Source organism: Aplidium turbinatum, chromosome 1, assembly GCF_918807975.1.
Source record: "Aplidium turbinatum chromosome 1, kaAplTurb1.1, whole genome shotgun sequence".
Lineage (NCBI taxonomy): Eukaryota > Metazoa > Chordata > Ascidiacea > Aplousobranchia > Polyclinidae > Aplidium > Aplidium turbinatum.
The window spans coordinates 836,492-860,739 of record NC_137472.1 but is presented as its reverse complement, the minus strand read 5'-3'; the positions used below and the strand labels follow the sequence as shown (position 1 = coordinate 860,739).

The window sequence follows — 24,248 nt, the reverse complement described above, 5'->3', positions numbered from 1 at the left end:
GAAATATAGTAATTTAATGCAGCTCTCTGAAAACATGGCGCTATGGAGAACATACAGATATTGTACCCCCTTCATTAACAAAGTAGTAAAAAACGCAAAATCCAATCTATTTCATCAATCCTGCATCCATTAAGTGCTAACCACCATTATATCTTTGTGTGTTGAATGATGTTGAATTTCTTGGGACTTCAACAATTTATATTATTGTTATTGTGTGAGCAAAGCATTAGCAATAAGATGTTCTGCAAAGCAACTAAGCGCATCTGAAGTCTGATTGCCCCATGGATTGCAAAAACATGCAAGTAATAAAAAATCAATACTATCTGAACATCGGCAGAAGGCGCAAAGAGATTCCAAATAGTCAACAACAGGAACTTATAAAAAGGAAGTGCGGACGTTTGCACAAGTTTTCATCTCAAAAGTAAATCTGATGACTATTTTTTTAATCCTTGCTTTGAAATAAGGCACAAATCTTTAACCGTCCCTCTTCGTCGTCCCACTCGCCCTGCGGTGACAGGAATGCAGTGTCCCGTGTAAAGAATACTCTGTGGTCACCAAAAGCTACCCTTCTCCTGGCCGCCTTCTCTAGCATCTCCGCCAAATGAGATGTCAGACTACAGTGGCCTTTTTCCACAAGCCGGTGCCCTTCTTCAAGCGGGCATCAAGAAGAAGCACACACACAAGCAATTAGCATTAAGGGCATTACCATCTACATTACCATATACCATCTAAGGGTGTTACAATCAATTAGCATTACCATCCGCGATTAGATTACCATCTATCGCGGTGGGTCCCATCGGTCAGAGTAATGTCCTCGCTTCCCTGGTAGGTATCTTCCATGTAAGTATGGTGTGCCTGCTGAGTGTTTCGGTGTGTGGACGGTTCCCGGAGCGGACGCACTAATGATGAGTCAGGGAAGAAAACCATTTCATATGGAAAATTGTAAACCAGCAAGATGTAGCGGTATCCACCTTAAACTGTGAGCGTTACGCAAAAAACAAAAAAATGTCCAATCTTCGGTTCAGTTTGCCTACTTATATTACATCAAACAACCTAGTATTAAGTAGAGCAATTTATTCAGAGAATCACCAAAACAGAACAAATTTTAACCCATCTGGCAATCGTTCCAAAGACGTTCGAACAGCACGAGACGATATTTTTTAACCCTTTGCTTTTCAACCCTTTTTCGCAAGTTAACTGCTCAAGAGGGGCCGTTTTTGGACCACATTCAATCAGCTGTTACGTGTGATCTGCTGCTTCTTTTTGAATAGAATTTGTACTAATGTGTAGAAAAACCACGTGTGTATAAGTTTGATAAGTTAATATTCTGACATTTTATATGCTTAACTTGATATTTCATTTTTTTGCAAAGGTACCCAAAAATGATTATTTTGCTTTATCTTACCGCCTTTTAATTACCGTGCTAATCCAATTTTACGCATAGCGCTGCAAAACAATGAGTCCGCGACAACCCAATGCGGAGTGTGTGTGCCATTGTATTATATAAGATAGCTTTGTGTGCGAACCTTACATCGTGCTTTACTTCTGAAATCTTCGATGCAAGAAACTCATAGATATTTTACTAGTTGGAAAATCTGGCATTGTTTACATTTTGTTACAATGTAAACGATGTCTGAAATTTTCAGTAAACAATGACGGTTTACATTGTTGTGCAATGCAAAAATGACTAATTACATCGGCCTGATATCAATGGTTTCTATCGTTTTCAATATCAAATTGAAACAAAATTGCATTTGCTTTTCACAAGTCAATGTTTTCCGAAACTCATAATTTCTAGTTTTTATGAAACCAAAGCATCCCTGAGCAATTATAGTAAATAAATGATTGAGTTATTTGTTTGTGTGGTTTTGGCTTACAATCGCAAATAGACATTTCGATGTGAGAAGACTTTTGCTTGCAATATTAGTGAAATTATTTGAAATTTCAAATTTGCAAGCTTGTTGATTTTTAAATTATTGATTTTCACGACAGCGTATAACAAAGAACCAAAAGCCATTCCATTTTCACTGTAGCACGCTTATGACTAATCATGTTCTTCTTCATCCGTTCAGTCGTTTACGACTCTCGGTCACTCTATCATTTTTCTCCACATTTCTCGATCCCACGCAGTCTCCTTCAATTCATGCATACCCATACCACTGTGGTTTACAATTGTGTCCAGCCATCTTGTTTTTGGACGCCCCATTCCTCTTCCTCCGCTGACCAAACTAAGCATGATATCTTTTTCCATTGGTTTGCTTCTCATTATGTGGCCAATATATAAAAGTTTCTGCCTGACGATTTTAGCTTCTAGGGATATGTGCGGTTAAATTTGTTCGAGAATTTTCTCATTTTTTACTTTTGCTGTCCAAGGAACACGCAGTAACCTTCTCCAGCACCACAATTCAAATGCGTCAATCTTTCTTCTGTTTGTTTCGTACATTGTCCATGTTTCGCATCCGTAAGTTGCAATTGGGAATATTATAGTTTTAATCAGCTTCTTTTTTGTTTCTAATTTTACATACTTTTTATTCCAACACATGCATTTCTTCCCAACACTATTCTTCTCCTTATCTCTGGTGAGTTATTGAGTCCCAGCTTATTTTGGACCCTTGAAATATGAATTGCTTCACTGTTTTAATTTTTTGATTATCGATCGTGATATTTATGTTATCTGCTTTACCAGTTGTTATAATTTTTATTTTTTTGATGTTGAGTTTCAGTACAGCCCTTTCACTTTCCTTTTTTTACTTTGATGATCTACAAAATGTAGGCTTGTGATTTTAATCATGATCGGAACTGCAAGATTGTTCAATGAATCTAATCGAAGTTACGTTTTTTGTTTATATTCGTGAACTTTTTTAGTTTGTGAACAATGTAAGCTATGGGCTGTCAATGTAATTCAATGTCTACAAATAATTTATCCCACGCGGTCTTTGATCGGTCTTTTCTGAGTAGTTTAACAAAAATAATTTTCCTGGGAGTGACGATGAGATTACGTCACAACTAATAACTAAACCATGAAAGACGATCAAAACTCTGATCTGATGTGACTGAAAGACAATAGTAATGTCATAAATGTGTTTGTAAATACTTGGTCGGTTGCATTGTTTTAAAATACGCCGACTTCATTATTGACGTGACTGATTTTAAAACAAACTGCTTTGTAACACACACCCCAGCAGAGACTGCCTGTTTTTACTATCTATTTACCAATTGTAAGATTGTGCTTGCGTGTAAATGCATATATTGACTATTCAGATTTGACGGACACACGTTTGGCAAGAAATAAGAGCTTCAGGAACAAATGCTTTTGCTGTTCATAAAGTGCCCGGAAGTGTCACGAAAGAAACTAACAGTCACTGCAGCAGCATTACAACATGTTCTGTGTGCTCATTGCATTCATTAGATAGCGCCGAATGAACAATGCTTTGGTCAACTGGAGAGTTGAACTACCATTGCTTGAACTTATCTTGAACGTACGCCGTTCAGCACATAGGTTGAGAACGAGTACTTCAAACACGCTTATAGCCTACTCCAACTTTATTGAACTGTGCTGTATAAACCGTTTATGTACGTTTGATTCGCAGTTGCCATATGGTCATGCGAAATTTGAACAAGCAAAAAAGTCGACATCCAAAAGTCAAAAAGTTTTGAAATGCGTTGTCACAGAAGGCTGTAACGCATTAGCTGAATGGAAAGACAAACAAATGATTTTTTACCCAATATATATAGACAAAAACTAATGTGGAGTCTCATCACCCTCAAAAAACAACAACATTCCGGACACATCGCAAGAAGCACCTCGTTGGAAAACGTTGTGTTGGCTGGAATGGTGCAAAGCAAACAAACAAAAGCACGACAAGAAATAAATTGTCTTACCCATATCAAGCAATTTATGAGACTGAAAAGCTGCTAGAATTATTGTAAAAAAACAAAGACCAAACTATGTGGAGAGGGTGGTAAGAAGGTCACAGCTAATCAAGCATGATCAACCTGCTGAAAAAGAAGATTTGTTTAAACATTACCACAAACTACTGCAAATTGAACGATTGTCAAAATTTATTTCAAAGAAAAATTACTGCTAAGGTATTCAGAATAATGTTTCTAAAACCCAGAGAATTGAACTATCCCAAAAAAATAATTTAATTAAGTTGATCTCAATCTTGAGGTGCAAGTTGCATAAATTCTTTACTCATTTGCCCTTAACTCAGGTACTTTCAGTGTTCAAAAAAATCTATAAAATTTATTGCAGTCAGCAGTTAACAATTTAAACAAACTTAAACATCTACTATCTGTTTTATTCATTTGACATACGAAAAATTCGCCTATATTGACACTTAGGGTGAAGAAATCATGTCGATATGGGCCATATGTCGATATAGACGAATCAATATAATTTGTCCCCCAACTGAGGTTTTAGTTCGATGTAAAGATCTAGTAGGATTAAATATGTACTCTAATCGGTACTGCGTTAAATTTTATGTTTTCGCGTACACTTTCGCATACAAAGAATAACGCAAACAAGGTCATGAAAAATATGGTAGGCTAGTTTTATTTACACTTAATATACACGCAGACGGAACTGATGCGAAGCAATATAGCGTTACTACACTGTAAAGTAGGGTGGCTCGTTTTTGAACTTTTTTTTTTAATTCTCTCGGGGTAGTGGAGAAATGGTGCCAATGAGTGAGAAAACAAACATGACAAAATTTGAGATTTGTAAAAAATTGTCTTCAGCCTCCTCATGGGGCCCAAAAATCGAAAAATGGGGTCAAAAACGAAATTTCTTTCAAAAATATTTTTAGTTTGGGTAGATACAATATTGTTTAGATATATCTAAGCAACCTAAAAAAAAAAATTGAATCATTTGAAATATTACTTCAGCTTCCTCACAGCTTCTGAAAATTTTCATTTTGCTGAAAATTTCGCATTTTTGTTTGTGGTTACATAACCACAAACTTCGTCAGTGACGTAAAATCAAATAAAAGACCTCACTTTTTCCTACCAAATTAACCCAATTTCATTAAAAAATGACGCAACAGCTCAGGGCAGGTTTATAAAGAGAAATACAAAGACGTTTTATAGCTGGCAAAATGTCTAACGCAATTATCGGCAGCAATGGCCGAGTGGTTAGCGCGTTGGGCTCGCAGTCGAGAGCCTGTATGTTCGATTCCAGCCACCCGCACTTGCTGTTGTTTCTCTGGGCAAGAAACTTTACGATAATTGCCTCTACCCAGTGATCGATTTCGAGTAATGGGTAGTACCAAATTTAAGTCATAAATAGAGTAGACAACCGGAAACAGACATTGCAGTCGGCTGCAGCGTGGGTCAGGTGTACGTCGGAAGGCGTACACCGATGCATAGCGCTCAAGTCCGCTTTCCCGCAATGCAGGATAAAGATAAACAAACAAACAAACAAACAAATTATGTATCATGTAACCACAAACAAAAATGCAAAATTTTCAGCAAAATGGAAATTTTCGTAAGCTGTGAGGAAGCTGAAGGAATAGTTCAAATGACTCCAATCTTTTTTCTTATGTTAATTAGATATATCTAAACAATATTGTATCTTCCCAAACTAAAATTTAAAAAAAAAAAAATTGCGTTTTTGACCCCATTTTTCAATTTTTGGGCCCAATGAGGAGGCTGAAGACAATTTTTTACAAATCTCAAATTTTGTCATGAGCGTTTTCTCACTCATTGGCACCATTTCCCCACTACCCCGAGAAAATTAAAAAAAAAAGTTCAAAAACGAGCCACCCTACTGTAAAGTACTGTGCAGAATTTACATCCTTGCAAGTTACTTCTGTTTTTTTGTTTTTTTGTAACAACTTTGCTCTTGAACACGTGTTGCTGATTTTTTGTTACCAAGCTGTATTGAACTATTACAGTTACAACAGCGTGCAAGTTTTAAAACACAATTTAGTGGAGAGCTAGTTTTGACCTTTTATAAGTCACCATCTCACAACGTTTCAGTTTTATTGTTTATCATGGAGACGAGCTCCATTTCCGCTTAATCATTCTCTCGCAGCTGCAAGCAACTCTCTTATTAGTGCGATAACGTCATTTAAGTTGTACGTTGGATTACACCCCGCAGTAAAAAGAAAAGCTACCGTATAATGGTCACCATAGAATAGACGAACACAATTGCTCTGATGGATCACAAAAAGTGTCGATATAGACGAACTGACGACATAGCATGAGTCGACAGAGGCGAACTCGAATGTATGTAAAAGGTAGAAATTTCGCCGGGACCAACAACAATGTTTTCATATACCTTTAGTCGATATAGGAGAGTTCTATCATATAGTGAAATAGCCTGTCAAAGCAGATGACCTGTCATATTGCGAAAAAAAATGCCTCCTGTTGAACTGTGCTAGCTAAGATTTGAACTATTGTTGCTTGATCTTGCAATATTGTTTCAATTAAATAGTTTAATTTATAAATTATGGAAATATGGCACAGTTAATTTCATTGAATGTTCTCATAGGTTCTGTCTCTCCATGCGGAACCAAAGCTTGCCAAAATCAAGGGATATGTACAAGGATAAATGGCAGTAGTGCTTACAGGTGTACCTGTCAATTCCAGTATACTGGAACAAACTGTGACCAATGTAAAAAGCATTTCTTTAATTTTATCCTGTATTTTAAGTCACTAACTCAACACACCGTTTCAAAAAATAGCACTTTTATTATGTTGATGAAATGATTTACTGCAAATAAGTTGATCAGCTTGCGAAGCTTATTGCTGGTAGTTCCGGAAATTTGTAAGTATAAGGAGTTTTGAACCACTGATGCACGCCTAGTCACAAATTTTGACAGTTTAGGTGTTGTTCTTGCACAGTAAACTTTTTCAACCGATATATGGCACAAAATGACAAATTGGTGTCGATATACCTACGCATCTGCTCACACTGAGGGTTGAACTACCGTTGCTTGACCTTGCCTCACTTGAACTTACTCGTGTAACACTTTGATTGCAAACGAGTAATTTATTAAATTTTATTGCGCTCTTAGAGCTTAGTTGTTTAATCACTTAACTTTGTTCCCAAAGAAAGTGCAACATCAAGTAACGTTTGTTCAACTATCATCATGTGGGCTTGAGCAACTCATCTCAAAGACTGTTTCGATTCAGCGGCATTTGGTGGACGACATACTCAGATCGACAATATTTCAATAAATGAGCATTTCAGTTTGTCAATCTCGGTGACCAGGCTTCCGTTAAAGACTGACGTTATAGGTTTCTACAAACGAGCATGGCCACCTAAACATACGGCCTGATTTGTCACATTTTGCAGAAATTTCCAGGTTTTTCTAACTTTGGGCGAACGTTTAAATAATTTTTTTTTTTAAATTAGATTTTTAAGCTTTCTTTATTCTTTTCCTCAGATGACACAATAGGTTTTAACATCCTCACATGTTGAAAAACAAAGAAAATTTGATTTCGAAGATTTCAGTCAGACTGTTAATTTTCAATAACAATCTGATTTTGCGTTTTTCAACTTACTTTTTCTCGTTTGCTACTGCTTCCCCAAGGCAACAAAAAAGTTTTATGTCATTAGGAAACCACAAAAAGGAAAAACATCTAAAAAAATGTCAGTCAAGCACTAGCAGTAGCTGAAATCAAAATCTGCAAAATGTGACAAATCAGGCCGCATCTACAAGTGGCCATGAAACGAGCAATCAATTCTATCATCCTTTCTTTAAAATAAGCGTTTATTGATTAATGGACGTCATTAAAAACTGCAATGTATTAAACTATTTCAAAGTTAGTAGTCTAGTAAATATAAAAACTACAGCTAAAGTGTAAAGAGTAAAATGTTTATTTAAACCCTTTCCTTAAATTGAAATGTAAGCTGCATAGGTTCATTCTCCATTTACCCAACACTCAAGCATATTCAGTATTCATATGAACCCATAAAATGTAGCTAGCCTACAGTATACTGCAGCCAGCAATTTGCAATTTAAACTTTTTAACCAAACTCACACATCTACGAACTGTTTTATTCATTCTACAGTAGGGTGGCAAAGTTTTTGAACTTTTTTTTTAATTCTCTCGGGGTAGTGGGGAAATGGTGCCAATGAGTGAGAAAACAATCATGACAAAATTTGAGACTCGTAACAAATTGTCTTCAGCCTCCTCATGGGGTCCAAAAATCTAAAAATGGGGTCAAAAACGAAATTTTTTCAAAAATATTTTTAGTTTGGGTAGATACAATATTGTTTAGATATATCTAATTAACCTAAACAAAAATTGAAGTGATTTGAACTATTCCTTCAGCTTCCTCACAGCTTCTGAAAATTTCCATTTTGCTGAAAATTTTGCATTTTTGTTTGTGGTTACATAACTACAAACTTAACGTAACTTTTTCCTACCAAATTAACCCAATTTCATTAAAAAATGACGCAACAGCTCAGGGCAGGTCTATAAAGAGAAATACAATGACGTTTTATAGTTGGCAAAATGTCTAACGCAATTATGTATTATGTAACAAAACAACAAACAAGGTGAAAAAACAAAAGTGATGGTGAGTGGAGCAGAAAGAACAGTTGTTGAGAGCAAAGTAGATCCCTTTGGAATATGTGGCAAGAGAGTGATGAGAAATTCAATGCAATGCAAGGAATGTGGAAAGTGGGTACATGCAAGATGTGCTAATGTCAAAAGAGCCGCAACAAGATTGGCGAAGTGTTTTGTTTGTGGAAAATACAGTAAAGCAAGGAATGAAGTGGAAGGCCATGATGATGAGTTCTGCCATGGCATCGCAACAGTGACAGACTTCTGTAATCTGGGTGATCGGATAAACGGAAGTGGTAGATATGAAGCAGCGGTGACAACAAGGGCAAGATTGGGCTGGGCAAAGTTCAGGGAATGTGGGGGAATGTTGTATGGCAGAAAATTTTCACTTAGGATGAAAGGAAAAGTATATCGGAGCTGTGTGCGGCATGCAATGCTAGCCTATATGGTAGCGAGACATGGGTATTGATAGAAAGTGAACTGGCAATCCTGAGAAGAAAGGAAAGGTCAATGGTGAGAGCAATGTGTGGAGAAGGAAAGAGAAGGAAAAAAAGAACTTAAGAATTGTTGGATATGCTAGAGATGAGAGAGACCATAGACCAACTGGCAAGGGCAAATGAAGTAAGATGGTATGGACATGTGATAAGGAGGGAGGAAGGAACTTTTCTTAGAAAGGCACTAGATCTAAAGGTGGATGGGAAGAGGAAACGCGGCCGTCCAAGAAGAACGTTGAAACAACAAGTGAAGGATGAATTTAAAAAAGTCGGACTGAAGGAGGAAGATGCAAGGGACAAGGTGAAATGGAGAAAGGGATTAAAACAGTTGCTGCGCGGAAACAATCGGCCACCCCCACTAGTGGGGAACAAACCGACGATGGATTATGATGATGATGATGTAACCACAAACAAAAATGCGTAATTTTCAGCAAAATGGAAATTTTCAGAAGCTGCGAGGAAGCTGAAGGAATTGTTCAAATGACTCCATTTTTTTTCTTAGCTTAATTAGATATATCTAAACAATACTGAATCTACCCAAACTAAAAATATTTTTGAAAAAAGTGTGTTTTTGATCCCATTTTTTGATTTTGGACCCCATGAGGAGGCTGAAGACAATTTGTTACAAATCTCAAATTTTGTCATGAGCGTTTTCTCACTCATTGGCACCATTTCCTCACTACCCCGAGAGAATTAAAAAAAAAAGGTTCAAAAACGAGCCACGAGTGGATCTTTGATTGCGAAATCTTTATTACGTGACGTATTTCTAGAACATTGTACCCTGCGTTACAATCTGGAAGCTTCTTTTGCTTGCTTCTCATGTTTTTCCAGGTGCAGAGTTTATGACGTCACAAATATGTTTACGTGTAATGCAATTTGCCGGACAAAGAGTTGTTATAATGTAACGTTACTTAACCTTCTCGAAGTTACTAGACCAAACAACCTGCTATAAATAGTGGTGTAATATGCGTATTATTATTATGAGAGATCATTGTTGTAGTAGTGGTAGTTGGCAATAGACGCATAGATTATTGTTGATCGAGAGTTGAAGTATTGAATACGAGTAAAGCAAAGTTGATGCTAATATAATTTCTGATTGAAATTAGAATCGTATGAGAAGCTGTGAGTGGATTACGTTGAACTTGATTAATAGTTGTAAGCGTTGGAATCTATTGCTGTTTACTGTTACTGTTACTTTGATTAGTTACTGGAAGTGCTAAACCATTTAATAAAGTCCTTCAAGAATTTTCATTATCATTTTCCTAGTAGAACTATTCGACATTTAATTGACTGCTTTTTGGTTATAACCCATTAAACTACGTCATTGAACCTTTCCAAGTATCTTTCCTAGTAAGAGATAGAAAGAAATCGTGACACTGAGATTTGCAGTTTGGTCACGGGTACCTTTGCCTTTCTAAATCCAGCCTGCTCATCTGGCATTTCTCTTTCAATAATTGAGCCCAGTCGTTTTTAGATGATTTTCAAAGGAATTTTGCTTGCACGAGGTATTAAGGGTATGGTTCGATAGTTTGAACATGTCTGTATGTCTCCTTTCTTTGGAATTGGGATAAATGTTTATCTTTTCCAATCTTTTGGCCATTCTTGTGATTTCCAAATACATTGGCATATGGCTAATAGTATTTGAATTGGCACATGTCTCAGTAGTTATGCTGGAATTCCATCGACTCCATGTGCTTTTTGTTTAGATAGTTAGCCTCTTGCCCAGACAACTTCCTTTTCCACTATATCGGGTTCAAGGTTAAACTGTTGGCTTTTATATTCTTCATTCCATGGTTGCTGTTAGTTGAGGGTTCTGATATAATTGCTCAACATACTCCTTCCACCGATTCAAAATTTTACTTTTTTTACTTCTGAGTAAAGCTCTCGCATGTTCCCAGTTTTACTTGCGGATTCTATCTTCCTATATTTTTCTTCCCAATGTATGTCTTTATCTTTCCGAACTTGTCTTTGGAATTAAGCATTTAGCTTTTTGAATTGTATTCTGTTTCCATTTGCTTTTGATTTCCTTCTATGTTCTGCTATTTTAATTGTTACAGGGGAAGTCCATTGCGCAGATTTGGATGCCTTTTTACTCCGTACATTATTTGCAGCTATGTCCAAGATCGTTCCTTTATATTGTCCCATATCATATCAGCTTGTTTGTTTTCAGTGTTTAGAAATTTCAAACTGTTTCCAATAGAATTTCTAAAAACCTAAACTATACATCGCTAATTAGGCTACACTGATTGCAATTCCACGATAGATTTTTTCATGTTCTAAATGTTTTTTACGCAAGCATGAACATCTGAAAGTTGATCTTCACCTATTTCTTTGTTCGAATGAAGACTAAACTTTATGTTTTGCAAACACTGCTGACACGAGAATGTAATTTTAAATGAAATAGTATGATACAAGACTCTCTGTAACGACAGCTATATAAAGTCTTCAAATCTAATCAGGCACATTTACGGCAATTTTACTCTTTTCATAGAATTTTGATTTGTATTGGTTTTACATGTCTTTCGTACAATAACGTATTTTATACGGCAATGGATATTTGTTGGATCGAACTTCTACTGTTTTCAATAATATGTATGTGACCATTTGGTGGTGGGTAACTATTTCTCGAGTTGCTAAAAAGAAAAGATAGAACATATTCTTTTTTATAAACAACTGCATGTTCACTGGCTGGTATATTATAGCACAGGAAATGTTTGGGCATTGTGCGATTTTTCAATGCAATGCTGTGAAAAAAGAATAACATGTTCTATTGTCCATCCAATAAGAAAATCGTTTCTGTTTGATATTGGTTTCACGTCTTGAGACGTTGAATCAATATTAAAAAGAAGTGATTTGCTTACTGGATTGCTCTAGCTATCAGCTCTGTGCAAATTTAGGTCAAACAAAACAATGGAAAACCCTGTGATAGTCTCTCTCTTTGCCCATGCTGATTCACGGAGCAATTATAAGTTTATCGTTTGTAAGCGAAAAGAAATCGATTTCATTCTTTGCCAAACGTTGGCAAAAACAGCAAAAATCTACCAAAATGTTGAATTTACAAACAAACTACACAACTTTTGCTACCAAACTTTACATCATCAGATCTGCCTTGCAATATTGGGAAAAGTCAAGAAAAACCAAGTGCATGATTTTACTGTGCTTCAAGTATTAAGAGAAATGTGAGGATAGGCCAGATCAGTCCTCCCTTTGAGGATCAAAGTGTTAAGCACGCTCTTGTCTTGTAACACAACCGGCACATTTGAGAAAACAGACATGCACAATGCACATTGCACATGGTCGAATGCTTTTGTTATTTTTTATTATCATTGATTTTCGAAATAAATGCGTAGTTTGTGTGTTCTGAATACATAAAGCTGTTTCCGGCAAAAGTTAATAAGTCACATTTTGGCGTTTTGAAAAAACGATGTTCGAAATTTTCAATTACTGTATATGTTAAAAATTAAAACATTCAAAGATTTTCCTGAGGGTATGTCGGTTTGACGAAGATTTTGGCTACATTTTAGGTGTGTAAGTTTTAAATTCTTAGGTTGTGCAGTTTTTCTGTATTTTAAAATATAATGTGAACTTCCGCTATATTGTGACTAATCAAGTTTTGCACGAAAATGTCACATCTCAACTTTCCACCTAATAGTTTTTGTGCAAAAATTTGATATGAAATTTTTGTTAAAAGATTTTCTTTTGACCTATATATAATGTCCAGAAAATAGTGTCGGAAGGATTTTTAACCATTTTATTTTTCCCAAGAAACCACAGTGTCGATTTGACATTATAATATTCGCTGATGACGTCTGGTTGTACGCTTTCGTCGCAGATCATGGCGCAGCTCAATGCTATCATCAGGTGTGACACAAAGCAACTGCGATAGTTTAAAATGGATGCTTTGCTTAAAATACGTCATAACGTAAATATTTTGGACTCACAGAATACGTAAATCTAAATATGTAATTGCCACGCACGCTGAGTTTGAAATGTAAATTGTTTTTGGGCATGACCGATTTAAAGTTTAAAAGATAGAAAAAACAATAGTTACGTCACAAAGTAATTAAATGAATCACAATAGAATGCCAATCAGTGTATTGGTCACGTCTATTATGGGTTTTGAATAATACTTCATCGCTAGTGATCTTTTGTTTCCATGAAACTTTTAACATTTGCTTGTATGACCAGAGTTCGAAGGCATCGATCCATTTTTTCCATTATTTTGTGACACTGTCCAAGTTTCATAGTTGTATAAAAGGGTTCACCAGACATAGCATTTTAATATCTTTTGACGAATTGATAAATTTAAACTTTGATTGATTAAAACATTTTTCATTTTTCCAAATTTTGTTCTTGCAATTACTATCCCTCTTAAACTTTCATGGTCACACCTCCCATCTTTAGTTATTAAATGTCCAAGATAAGGAAAAAGAATTTGCTTTTTGTATAATTTCATTGTCAATTATAATTTGGAGTTCTGGAGTGTCTGGTGATTTTGAGATCATCATTGATTTGGTCTTTTTATCGTTAAGTTTCATATTAAAATCTTTATCAATTGAGTTAACATTGTCCAATATTTCTTGAAAATCTTCATGCGATTCAGAACAATATCATCAGCACAGCGTAAATTTGTTATGTTCAAAACGCCAACATTTACCCCTTTCATATCATCAATGCGTCGAAAAATCATTTCTGTATACAAACTAAAAAGACATGAAGAGAGTACAGATCCTTGGCGTACTCCACGCTTGATATCAATTCCTTTAGACAATTTTTTTCATGCGAATAAATGCTTTTTGGTTCCAGTACAAATTGATAATAAAACGTGAGTCTTTGCCATTCATACCAATATTGGCCGAACAAAATTATTTTCAACAAAATTTTCAGTACATGACTGATCAAACTTAATGTTCTAAAGTTACTAAAGTTCTTTGCTTTGGATTTATTAAGTGGTCTGACAAAAACAGTTTCATTCATTTCTTTAGGTATAAATACAATGATGTAAATTTCATTACATAATTTGTGTATGCGTTTGAAACTTACGCCATTGAGTGCTTTTAGCATTTCTGGATAAATGTTATATCCAAAATAGTTATCCAAAAATCAAAAAAAATAAAATACAGATATTCAAAAATCAAATATTATGTTTGTACTTTGTTTTGTTGTTTGTATGGCTGTTTGCAACAAAAATATACTGAAATTATTTTGCAATTTCGAATTATTTCGTTTCGTTTCATTCTGTGTTCGAAACGAAGCGAAATATATCAAAATTTGAAAATTTGAAAAGTGTCAAAACTCATATTTCAAAGTGAGTTCGCATTAAGATTGTTCCAAATAAAAATGATGTGAAAATATTTCAAAATTTTGAAATATTCCGTTTCAATTATTTATCTTCATTTCATTTTGGAGCAAACATATTTAAGAAGGATTTCGAATCGTTTCGACTTGAAGTTGTTTACAATTTTGTTAAGAAATATAAAACAAATAACCTAATTTAAGTGTAAATTTAGGCTTTTCCAGATTAATTTCATGATTGCTAATAATTTTTATGTTTTAACCATCGAATATTTTTATTGTGTATTTTTATAGATCTTCTGTACGAAGGGAGCGGCTAGTCGGCGCCTATTCGACAGCCGGGTAAGGCAGAAGTCTCGTGCAGCGGACACCGGGCCATCAAGAAGGATAATATTCTACATATCAAAAAATATAATAAATGTAAGGTTACAATGGAAGGGAACGTAATGCAATACTAAACACCAAGCCTATGTTCGGGCCTGAATGAACACGGGCTAAGATGCAATAAATGAAATGCTGATTCGTGCACTATGATAATCGTAAATTGAATGATGTAACATCGACTAGAAAACGCTCTACATGTTATATCAACTAGAGTACGCCTTTGTACATTCAACCAGACGAAATACAAAAATGAAGGGATGTAAGACACATGTCGATTACTAAAGATAGTAGAATGCAAGTAACATGCCGGCTTACATCAGCACAAAATGTAAGATGCCCGTAATTCAACCTCATATTACAACGATATCTAATGACCACAACGGTTCGGCACAGAGGCTACATACAAAAGTAATCAGACATGGTAACCTACCAATAACTGTAATTACTGATAACTTAATCTAAGTCAAATGAAAGTAACAGTTGAAATCCGAAATTAGTCCACCAACGAATTTGCAAAAAATAATGATGAATACATTACGAGCAATTATGACGGAGCATGTCAGAGGGCACAGATGGCACTCTCTGTGAGAAACGGAGAGACAGTCCCAAAAATGGTGGTGCGAAGCAGTCGCACGAACTGCCATACACTGCGACTCGAGAGCAAAGCGTAATGACAGCTGGTTGAGAGTCAAAACGAATTTGGAGAGGGTAAAAAAACTGATCAAACGTTTGATTGAAACGTACTAGAACTATTATGCCGAGAGGTAAACCAGTGTGCCGCTGTACCGCTGAAGATGTAGCTTTCTCATAACAACCAGCAAAGTAAAAGACAAGCAAAGCAAAACATGGCGACCCTTAACCCTATTTCCTGTGGGGGGGGGTCGGTGGGGACTTGGTACTTTTCAAAGCAATATCATTAAAGAACTACGCGATCCACAGCTTTGAAATTTCTTCACTTTTCCTAAAAATTATTCAAGTATTTATTCCGCTTTAAATGACGTTGCTATTGTCTATAGTTTTATAGATATGGCATGATTTTCATAACATACTCTGATATTTTAGCTAGCTACCAGCTAGCCCTTTTGTTTTCAAATTATACGGATTAATAGGATTACTGAGCGCCGCCGTGCGTGGAACTGCGACGCAGATATCTCATGAGTTGGTTTTGTTGTAAAGCTTTCAACCGTAATGATTCCGCCTTTTGTTTGCAAACTCGAGTTTTGAGTTGCTTTGATTAATCTTTTAATTACATCTGAGTTGCTTTGAAATTGTCAGAGAGCATCCGATAAGCTATGCTGAAAAAAATGTAATTTTACGTTGTTTTCTATGGCGAATACATTTTGTTTCTAACTTATGACAAGAAGCAGTAGGAAAATTCTTGACAAAACTCTGTTTATCTCATAAAACAAAAAGACTGATGCGGAAAGTTTCTTGATATCTTGTTGGAAAGCAAGGAGTGCGTTCTTGACCCTCCAATAAACTTTTGCATGTACCTGTACGTTGTACACTTATATTCACATGAATATTTATGGATGTTGTGAAAATGTTTTATGAAAACGAGAGATTGATGGATACTGAAAAGAACTTGACACAGACTATCTAAACTGCTTGGCTTTTGTGGAAAAACACGCGCAGCTAAATTACTGTGCTTTGACAAGCATTGTGCATATTGTATCATCACTGAATCTTTACCTAAATGGTAATTTTGCAGTTGCTTGAGAGATTACGAAATTATTTTTTTATACGAGGATTGAAAAGTTTTGATATATCTCAGCAGAAACACTATTAGGACCAACTCAATAATTTCAAACTTTTCATTCAAATGTTGGTCTTCAAAAGCTTATTTTCACAAAACGGTGTAGGCCTATATCTTTTTCTCCATAAATTTGGACGTTTGTGTCATTTGGAGCAAAGTTGTTTGTTGGGTTGAAAGAATCTGAAATCAATGCCTCGTTTTTGTAACGTATCGTAACGTAATCTATCAGTCAGCGCTTTTGTGCCTTTTTGTTTTCGAATACATTTCCGTGACAAAAGATTGGCTTTTGTAATAACGCCATCAACCATAAAGTTGTATTCTCTGACTGCATCTCAAACGCTATACCATACTCAGCAATTTTTCTAAAGCATTGTTACACAAAATGCATATCTGACAAAATAAGGAAAATATGTTGAATTGAATTATATTTTATACGGATTGTTTTCCTAGTCCTTGAAAACAAGAAAGAACGATTTTTATCGTTTGGCATAAAAATATGTATATTGAGGTTCACCTTGGTTTGCATAATGAAAATCACCCCAAAGAATTGCTTGAAATGATTTTCGCAGCTATTTGATCCTTCGCGATGATATCAATTATAGTTTCTATCAGATGAAACCTGTTCAAACTATTTTTTTTAAAACTATGGTTCATTCAAGAATATAATACTTTGTAAATATAGCTTACTTCATTTTTGTGTTTTTACTTCGATTTTTTCACAAGCAAGACTTTACACAAAACAAGTTATTTGCAACGTGAGTTGATTGACCATAGTTGATTGACCATAGCCTAAATGGACCAGAAAGCTGTAGCCAAAACTTGATTACTTTTTATCAAAATGTTTGCACATTGGAAACAGCAATCACTTTGTTTCAAATCAGCAAATCACTTTTTGTCATTGGTTCAGCGTCTGCAGACGTCTAAACTAATATACGATAAAATTGGTTTTCTGGGTCTTCGGTTCGGAAAAACATCAGTATGATGTATTGTGACGTGGTCTATCAGCCAGCAGTAGTTTATGCGTCTTTTGTTTTTGGATGTGTGTCAATTACAAAAGATGGCTTTTGCAGTACGCCATCAACCGCAAACTGCATCTAAAATGCTATTTCAAAATTTGAACAGAAAGAAATCTTCTAATGCGTAATAAATAACTTGACACAAAATGCATGTCCAACAAATTAGAAAAAAAATGTAGAAAACGTTATTTTGCAAATCTAGTTAACAACATGAAAAAAACACTTCAATCATTTTGACACAAATGTGCATTTTTAAAATGTCAATAACCTTCAATTTTTCCCAAGGAAAAAGTCAACACTTTAGTGATTTTTTGTTTTTTTACGACAATAACACTCGGCCTGAAAAAGATTTTTTTTCTATTTTTCGTATCGTTATGCCACGACTTTGAGTTTGTCACGCAGAACGGGAGTTCCATTTGGCAAATGACCTCTTCTATAACCTACCAACACGATTTGAATAAATGATTATCACTACATTTTGTCACAACTGTTTGCAAAATTGTTTCATTCAAAGTGAGCATTGTTGGTAAGTATTGAAACATATCACTTTGGAATTCATCGTGACATAGTTTATCAGTCAGGAGTTTTAGACGCTCTTTGTTTTTGGAGTGCATGATGGCCTAAAATGGAACAAGCTCCTATCGAAGCAAGTCACTACTTTTGGATAGGTTGTTGTTCAAATACCACGTGACACCATTAGGCTACCTTACTTTTCTGTATTCAACCGCTACCCAGACAGCAAATCAGACACTTTTTACATCGATTCAACCTCTTTAGACGTTGAAATAATGTTAAAAACGAATAAATAGCTTCCTGAGATTTGCTGTGAAATACAAAGTGTTTCTTGATCATGCAGAACCAAATTCGACAGTGTGAATGTGAAAAAAAATTTGCTTGATTTAGTTCCAATATCAAGTAATGACAGTACGTTTGAAAAAGTGTAGACTATAAACATGTGGCTGAAAAAGAACTTGAAATAGTTTTTTTGCTGTGATTTTGTCTCATTCTCTGCAAATGTTGAAACAAAGCAAATTTTTTTTACAATGCCTCCGGCAAAACAACAAGCAAACGCGAGTCGGACGCCAATTACGATTTCATTGAAGCGTGGACGACGTCTCCGCGTAAGAGATTAAAATTTACACAATGGAATTAACCCGTCACACTCAATTATAAGTTAATTAAGAAGCAATTTCTCAAGTCAAATAAAAAATATGACCAACCATCAAATTATTTGATTTTTCAAGTTGCGTTGTTGAACAAATTGCAAAAGAGTTTCGATGTTATGTTGTCAGATAAATTATCTACACCATGTGAAAATTTGATTGATCTATCTTGCGTAGTTTTGGAATTACACGAGCTCAAAGTGATAGTGTTGAACCGACCCCCCCCGTCCGCAAGTCAACTGGCCAAAATACGTCACAGGAAAAAGGGTTAAGGGAACGAGCCCAACCGGTCTGCAATGAAAAAAAAACAACAGCAAAACGACAAGGCAGAAAGCATCGTACAAGTGGGTTCAAGTGACACGCCGACTTAAATCTATAAGAATGTCATTGAGGCCGTAGCTAATCGAAAATGTTAATGAAAAACAGAAATACATCGGAAACTAACATTAAGTGTAAGTGGCTTAACAGTAATAAACAACAGACCATACCGTGACGAACGACGCCTACAATGAAGGACCCAGTAGTCAAACTAAGATACAACAAGATACTATACAGTACCTGAGAAAAGCAATCACCACAGACCCCGAACGGCGACTACTGAACAAAGAGGTAAATGACAAAGCACTATTGTAAGTAAATGCATGAACGGATGCAGTTTCATGTCTTGCCCAGAATCATCATCACGTGCCGTCTCCGATCCGAAGGTTGGCTGTCATTTTCTTCCACAAGTCACGTTCTTCCGCTACTCTTTTTGTTTCTTCGATGCTTGTCAAATCAGCCCACTGTATTACGTCATCTCCCCATGTTCGTCTCCTTCTTCCCCTGCACTTCTTTCCTTCCATCATACCTTCAATAACCAATTGATGTAGCTGTCCCGCTGATCCTCTCAAAATATGTCCCGCGAATTTCATCTTTTGTTTTGCCAAGTCGTTTACCCATCTATCTTGCACTCCAATTCTTTTCCTAATTGCTTCGTTTGTAATGTGTTTTTTATATGATATTTTTAATATTCTTCTGTAGCACCAGAGTTGAAAAGCATTATTTTTTTTCTGAATTTCTTTGCTGTAGGTCCAACTTTCACTTCCATATGACATGACTGGTTTGATGTAACAAGACATAAGTTTCAGTTTAAATTGTACATTTATATCTCCTCTTAAAAATTCCTTGCATTTCCAGAATGACGCTTTTGCTTGACCGATTCTTCTTTTTACATCATTGGTGCATCTTCCATTTTGTGTAATGAGGGATCCTAGGTATGTGTACATGGTAACCTGATCCAATTGTTCTCCTTCCAGCATAATTTTTATTTTAATATTTCCATTGCTTTTTTCGATCAGCATTGTCTTTGTTTTCTTCAAATTGAGTTTCATTCCGTCTTTTTTACTGATTTTATTGATTTTGTCCATGCTTTCTTGCAGCTTTTCTTCTGTGTCGGCGAAAATGATGATGTCATCTGCGTATCGTATGTTGCTTACTATTTGACCATTGAATTTTACTCCGTTTTTGTTTAGTGTTGTTAATGTTTCCTTAATTATTGCTTTGCTGTACAAATTGAATAATATTGGTGAGAGTATGCATCCCTGCCGAATCCTTTGAATATCGGGAAAAATTCTGTGAGACTGCTACCACTTCGAACTGCTGCTGTTTGTTCAAAATATATGTTTTTTATAAGCCTTCTTTATAAGAACGGGACATTAAATTCTTCGAGCAATTGTAATAATTAGGTATGTTTTATCCTGTCAAATGCTTTGCTGTAATCTATGTATGCAATGTAAGTGTGTTTTCCTTTTTCTATTCTCCGTTTACCAATTGTTCGTAGAAGGAAGATTGCATTTCTTGTTCCGGATCCTTTTTTATATCCCGCTTGATTTTCATCAATTTGTTGTTGTATTATTGGGGTGATTCTTTTTTTGATAATGTGTAGCAGAATTTTGCTGGCGTGTGAAATCAAACTTATAGTCCTGTGTTCTTCGCATCTGATTGTTTTTGTTATTTTTGGTATTGGGATCAAGATACTCTTAGTGAAGTCATCCGGAATTTCACCACTATTGTATATCTTATTTATTAGTTTTGTCATCTTCTGCAATCCCGTTTCTCCTAGTTGTTTCAGAAGTTCCGCAGGAATTTCATCTATCCCAGTTTACTTTCCATCTGGGAGTCTTGCTATAACGTCTCTTATTTCATTTTCCATTATTTCTGTATCTTCAGATTTTGTTGGTGCAATTTCTATATTATCTCGTTCATCATTATATAATTCTGACACATATTCTTGCCATCTGTTGGCTATTCCTTCTTGACTTTGTATTATTTTTCCATCTTTATCGATCAGCCCCATCTTTGCAGCTGGAGGTTGACTTTTCATTTCTTTTAGTTTGGTGAACAGTTTGGCGATCTCATGTTATCTAGATGCTCCAACTCTTTGCACTTTTTTTTCCAGTAATCTTTTTTTGCTTTTTACAAAACCGGAGATTAGATTAGAACTTGAATAAGTAAACAAGTTTTTATGACATTAAATGGAAATTAGAATTACTAACATTTTGCTCTAATTCATCGAAGTAGACAACCAGAATTATCTAGTTGTCCAAGTCTGTAAGATAAGTCGTACAATGTTCCTGCCAGCATGGGAGACACGGAAGCTACAGTGACGCTTGCCAACGTTGAGGGGGCACCACTGCAGAGCTGGGTAGGCCTGACAATGACCGGTTCTACAGTAGAACTACATCCAAATTGAGGCTGGGAAATATCCAGGTTCTCTACTTCTGGTATGGAGTGGAACACCGCGGCTTTAAGTCTATCGACGGAGACCGTATCGGTCTTGCCATTAATGCTCAGGGTGACATATTTATCGGTGCGGTTGAGAATGAGATATAGTCCTTGATACGGTCTCTGTAGGGTAGATAGCCTCTTCAGCCAAAAAATTGCCGTTGGGGCTTTTACGTGTGTCTATTAGCCCCTGGAGTTTCTAGGAGTGAGCCTAGTTTTCAGCCTGGGTTCACTTCTACACCGCGTTGAGGCATCTCCATAGAGATGGGGCTAAGCAAAGTCAGCTCGCTAGACACTCCGATTTTGTTGAGGCTACGTCGACGATAACACTCTGTCCGTTCGAACAAACACATGCGTGTATGAAAACAGCGCATCGTCCAGAAAGGGGTCCACGTCTTTTAGGCGCTGACAGTTAGGCGCTGGTCAAATAGGCTCGCACACTGTGGCGTCTGGATAGTTAGGTTCGGAGCACTGTGGCGCCCGGTCATTTAGGTGCTATTCTAGTAAAGTCTGCAAATTGTATCAGCTTGGCAGGTAGAGGCGTAGGGCAATGCTTTTCACACAAAATATTATATTGAACAGAAAAATATGTCATGGCTTCCGTGAGTGAAGCTGCTTAAACCGGCAATGATTTTCATATAAAATGTTATCATCATCATAAGCCATGCCTGAATAAGGCTTCGGCTACCGTGAGTCTCCACAACGATCGATTGTCCATAGCCTACTTCTAATTATGTTTTCAAAATGTTATATTGAACAGAAAAATATGATGTTTTGTTAATGCTTGTCCGTTGTTGGTCATGGCTTCAGTGAGTGAAGCTGCTTAAACCGGCAACGCTTTTTCACACAAAATGTTATATTGAAGAGAAAAATATGTCATAGCTTCCGTGAGTGAAGCTGCTTGAACCAGCAATGCTTTTCACACAAAATGTTATATTGAAGAGAAAAATATGTCATGGCTTCAGTGAGTGAAGCTACTTGAACCGGCAGTGCTTTTCACACAAAATGTTATATTGAAGAGAAAAATATGTCATGGCTTCAGTGAGGGAAGCTGTTTAAACCGGCAATGATTTTCACACAAAATGTCATATTGAACAGAAAAATATGTTGTTTTTTAATGCGCGTGTTCAGCATTTATTTGTTGTTAGTCCAGGTTTGCGTCGGCGGAAAACTTTATCAATAAATTATTCCAGGTTTCCGAACTTGTATGAGTTCACTTTTAGTTAGGTCAAATAATCACTACACTAAACATCAGTAATAAATGTACCGTAGCCTGTATTCAAGCGGGCGGTAGGCTTGAGTGAAGAGTAACTTAGTTTTCCGTCAAAACCCTGACTAGGTTTAATAACGAGCGAAGTTTCACCATTATGCTTGCAACTTGTAGCCAAGGAGTAGCCTATATGCCCTGTAGAAATGTATTCATGTGAACAGTAGTAGAGTGTCCTACGCGTTCTCGTCACATGGCCAATCCATCCCGAACAGAAGTAATTGCAAAAGATAACAGATTAAGTAAAGTTCTATCTGGCTGCAACCTGTGTTCAGGATGCATTGCAAATGTCCTGTGGAGATGTGCTAATATCAAGAATAGTAGAGCGTTGTCTCCCACCTCATCTCCACACTATCTATCTTTCCCAAGTAGAAGTAATTATTAAAGGTAACAGATTGCACAAAGCCGTGCCTTTAAACCGGCAACTTCTACTTCAGAATTACGTGTCCTGTGGAGATCAGGTTGTCTACGGCTCCAATTGCCCTGCATATAAGCCGATATTGGATCTGAGCACTTCATTTGTGCACCTAATAGTTTGGTAAGTTTGCTACATCATAAAGCAAAGATTGATATGGCAGCTTTCGACTATTTCTATATTTATTTGCAGTGCTTGATTGCGCATTTTCCGTATTTATTAATTGGTTAATAAAAATCTTCATCCTTCCACCTCGTGTAGTCTACTTTCTCAAACAAAAGATCTTGCTGTGGGTTCTTTGCTGTAGCCTAGGCTACTTGCAAAGTCAGGCACTGCACACCGAAATTTTAACCACCCGCTTCAATATGGGCTACGGTATGATTTTTTCTTTACTGATGTTTAGTGTAGTTATTATTTGACTTAACTAAAATTGAACTCGTATATGTTTGGAAGCTTGAATAATTTATTGATAAAGCTTTCACCAACGCAAACCTGGACTAACAACAAATAAAACAATCATAAATCAATAAAACAACAATATATTTTTCTGTTCAATATAACATTTTGTGTGAAAAGCATTGCCGGCTTAAGCAGTTTCACTCACGGAAGCCATGATATAATTATCTGGCAAGTTGCCAAGCTGATACAATCTACAGACTTTACTAGGAATAGCACCTAAATGACCGGGCGCCACAGTGCTCCGCACCTAAATATCCAAACGCCACAGTGTGCGCGCCTATTAGACCAGCGCCTAACTGTCAGCGCCTAAACGATTTGCTTCCCCAGAAAGGTAGCTCGAGTATTGGGGTGTCTAGGTTGAGTGTAGCGTAATGTTTGCATGAAGTATGATAAGTTCTGCGCGTACAGCGAATACTGAGTGTTTTCAAGTTCGCGGAGTGCAAAAATTCGACGAGAGCCTCAGTGTAGTACCCGAGGTCATTTGCGCAGAAGAACAGGATAGCTTTCAGCGCGAAACGCAGTCCTAACATAACGACACCCAGATTGCTACACCAGGCTACAGGGTTGTTCTGAGCTTAGAAACTTTCAGACTACGATTGAAGCGTTCATTAATACCATTCGATACCGAGTGGTATGCCGTGGTGTGCGCGATTTTACAACCCAGGAATGTGGCCATCTCGTGGCATAGGACTAGACGGAAGTAAATTACCTGCAACGAT

The 24,248-nt window shown here is 36.3% G+C and overlaps 1 protein-coding gene across 1 annotated transcript in view; it reads left to right on the top strand.

Annotated features, from left to right (window-relative positions):
* LOC145779150 (complement receptor type 2-like) overlaps positions 1-24,248 on the top strand; it is a 399,260-nt gene that overhangs the window by 165,458 nt on the left and 209,554 nt on the right. The window lies entirely within an intron of this gene.